The sequence below is a fragment of the Piliocolobus tephrosceles genome, chromosome 12 (genome assembly GCF_002776525.5).
Source record: "Piliocolobus tephrosceles isolate RC106 chromosome 12, ASM277652v3, whole genome shotgun sequence".
In the NCBI taxonomy this organism is placed as follows: domain Eukaryota; kingdom Metazoa; phylum Chordata; class Mammalia; order Primates; family Cercopithecidae; genus Piliocolobus; species Piliocolobus tephrosceles.
In genome coordinates, this window is record NC_045445.1 from 79241169 (window position 1) to 79245150 (window position 3982).

The 3982-nt window shown below is 41.2% G+C and overlaps 1 pseudogene; it reads right to left on the reverse strand.

Annotated features, from left to right (window-relative positions):
- Window positions 1–2458: 2458 nt before the first annotated feature.
- The window catches only part of LOC111536198, a 6647-nt pseudogene continuing 5123 nt past the window's right edge, over window positions 2459–3982 (reverse strand).

Genomic DNA, 3982 nt, shown 5'->3' on the forward strand with positions numbered 1-3982 from the left:
CGTGATCCGCCCACCTCGGCCTCCCAAAGTGCTGGGATTACAGGCATGAGCTACCGCACCTGACCATTATTATTATTATTATTTTGAGATGGAGTCTCATTCTGTCACCCAGGCTGGAGTGTTGTGGCATGACCTCAGCTCACTGCAACCTCTGCTTCCCAGGTTCAAGTGATTCTCCTGCCTCAGCCTCCTGAGTAGCTGGGCCACCTGAGTAGCCTGCCACCACACCAGGCTAATTTTTATTTTTATGCTTTTTGAGACAGAGTTTCTCTCTTGTTGACCAGGCTGGAGTGCAATGTCATGATCTCAGCTCACCACAACCTCCACCTCCCAGGTTCAAGGGATTCTCCTGCCTCAGCCTCCCAAGTAGCTGGGATTACAGGCATGTGGCACCATGCCCAGCTAATTTTTGTATTTTTAGTAGAGATGGGGTTTCTCCATGTTGGTCAGGCTGGTCTCGAACTCCCGACCTCAAGTGATGCACCCTTCTTGGCCTCCCAAAGTGCTGAGATTACAGGCGTGAGCCACCACGCCTGGCCAATTTTTATATTTTTAGTAGAGACGGGGTTTCACCATGTTGACCAGGCTGGTCTTGACCTCCTGATCTCAAGCGATCTGCCTTCCTCAGGCTCCCAAAGTGGTAGGATTACAGGTATGAGCCACAATGCCCAGCCCATGGATATTATTAAAAAGTCAAAAAATAATAATAACTGATTCTGGTGAGGTTGCAGAGATAAAGGAATGCTTATACACCATTGGTGGGAGTGTAAATTAGTTCAACCATTGTGGAAAACACTACATCATTCTATCATAAAGACACATGCATGTGTATGTACATTGCAGCGCCATTCACAAGACCAAAGACATGGAATCAACCTAAATGCCTATCAATGGCAGACTGGATTAAGAAAATGTGGTACGTATACACCATGGGATACCATGCAGCCATAAAAAGGAATGAGATCATGTCCTTTGCAAAAACATGGATGGAGCTGGAGGCCATTATCCTTAGCAAACTAATGCAGGAACAGAAAACCAAATACCACATGTTCTCACTTATAAATGAGAGCTAAATTATGAGAAGACATGGACACAGAGGGGAATAATAGACACTGGGGCCTATCAGAGGGTGGAGGATGGGAGGAGGGAGAAGATCAGGTAAAATAACTAATGGTCACTAGACTTAATACCTGGATGATGAAATAATCTGCACAACAAACCCCTGTGATACAAGTTTACCTATATAACAAACCTGCGTATATACTCCTGAACTTAAAATTAAAGTTAAAAGAAAGAAAAAGTTGAATTTGTGAGTTTTTGTGCCCTAGTAAAATTAGATACTACTATAGTTAGTAGTAGTATTATAAAGGTCTAGAGAGAGTTAAAAAAAAAAAAAAGGAATATTATGAGCAACTTCTGCCCACAAATTTGATAACCTGGATGAAATGAACTAATTCTTTGTACAACACAATCTGCAAAAACGCACAGGAGAAGAAATAAACTATCTGAATAGACCTGTCTCTATTAAAGAAATTGAATCAATAATTTTTAAGCAAAATTCACGTTTTATTTAGGTTGAAATAAACTATACAAAATTGATTTTCTTCACCAAAAATAACACCAATATTTTCCGTATTTTTCTAGATAAACCACAACACTTAGTTTTGTAGGTTTTCCAGGTTTTTCTTATAAAGCAAGATGAGGCAGTAGATAAGAGTCGTGGAAAAAGACAGAAAAGAAGAAACAGACAAATCAGTTGTCAGTATCCATGGCCTCTGATTCTATCTTAACCATGAGACAGAAGTGTTCAACATATACCTGCTAAAAAGCTTAGGAAGATGTAGGCTCCACAAAGGAAGGTAAGCAGCAACAATGAGATGTGGAAGAACGGCAGGCTCTTCCATTCAAACTATGTTATTTGTTCCTTTAAGTTCAAGAAAGACAAAATCTACACTGAAATCCTTGTTTGGTGAGCTCACAAGCTTTTCTCCAGTAATTTCTTGTAACTGTCCAATATAGATTTTTAGCATACTTAAAACTCCTATTAGCCAAAGGTCAATTGTGGGCTTCACTATAACATTTTATAAAATGTATTCCTTCCTCCCACACCTCTTCAAAATATATTTCTTCAAAGAATTCATAATGCCCAACAAGTAGAGATCCACAGTGACAATAAATGCTCTGTCTAAAATGACTTAACTAAAACAAGTCCAGAGTGCCCTCAACAGAGATCACACAGAAGGAAACGTGGCACTTTCAATGTTCTCTTCTGGAAGAACAGGTGGGTCTTCAAAGCATGAGAGTTCAAACAGGGACATTTAAACAGGTAGATTATCAATGGCTAAGGTATTCAATGGAGCCCTATAGACAAAGATATTTAGTGATTAAGTGACCTACATACACTGTACAACTTTTCTTCCAAATATCAAATATAAGAAAGCCTATCTTTAAAAGTCTCTTAGGTGTTTTCCATGGTTTCAGAATTATCTGTGGGAAACCCTGACTTACTTGTGTAGAGTTTAATATATGTGTCCACCATTAAATCCAGGTCGTGTTTTATATCAAAATGTATGTTAGGCAAAGCCAAGTTACTCAACCTTTGGTCTGTCAAAATGATCCTCAAATATGTTTTAGACGCTTTCGTCCATTTTCATACTGCTCATTCTCAACCTTCATCACAGGAAGAATACACAGGACCTTCAGCAACGCATACACATTAGGAGAAAACTTCATGTCAGGAAGGTGGAGGGCTTCATGGATGGTGTATGGAAGCTCTGTATCTTTCCCCCCGTGTTTCCATTTGATTCTCCAACAATGACGCTCGGCTGACAGCGTGTCGGAATTGGGTAAGTTACTTCTGTACACATCAGCATAGCGTTCCTCCGATGTGTTGAATTTGAGTTGTCCCGTGACTGAGGGTACCAGAGATAAGCATTTAAGAGCTTTGAGGTGCTGTTCTGAGAATATATCTTTAAGTTCCTGAATAATGTGCTCCACTGTTGGGACACTTAGGGTTTCTTTACAGTAACTCTCAGAGGTTAGCTGAGATTCCTGGTGAGCTCTGTGGAATTTCCCAGGGAGTTTCATTTGAATATCAAGTTTGGTTGCCAAATTTATGGCTTCCTCAAACCAAAATTCATTATAAACTTCAATATTTTCCATCACTTCGTTGAGTGAATGCAGTACTGCAGTCAAGCTACTCCCTGTAAAGAAGACATCAGAAGTTTGCCCCTGGAGATTTTTCCCAAAGGCTCTTATAAAAGGACATTTTTAAGAACAACAATAGTAACAATGAAATCAAAATCTGTTACTGTGCTGCAGAGTACAAATGCTCGGCCAGCTATACAGTTATTCCATCCAATATTTCTCACTGAGAATGGCAGATTTCCTTCAGTTCTTTACCCCTTTCTTTACTGTTCTGAAAAAGAAATTACATTGTGAAGTTCTAAAAGCACTTGTGGTGATCCATGGAAAAAAGAACAAACTTCCTCAATTGTTCCTAATGCAACAGATGCTCCCATAACAGGTACTGATTTTGCCAACCACATATTTAAGGCACAGGAAGAGCAGAGTGTGTAGATAGCTTGGGGATATTTCTCTAAACGTCTAGAGGCAACAACTTTCATTTTGGAAGAAAATCCACCGGGCGAGGTGGCTCACGCCTGTAATCCCAGGACTTCGGGTGACTGAGGCAGGCGGATCACAATGGCAGGAGATCGAGACCATCCTGGCTAACATGGCAAAACCCTGTCTCTACTAAAAATACAAAAAAATTGGCCGGGCGCGGTGGCTCAAGCCTGTAATCCCAGCACTTTGGGAGGCCGAGACGGGCGGATCACGAGGTCAGGAGATCGACACCATCCTGGCTAACACGGTGAAACCCCGTCTCTACTAAAAATACAAAAAACTAGCCGGACGAGGTGGCGGGCGCCTGTAGTCCCAGCTACTCGGGAGGCTGAGGCAGGAGAATGGCGTGAACCCG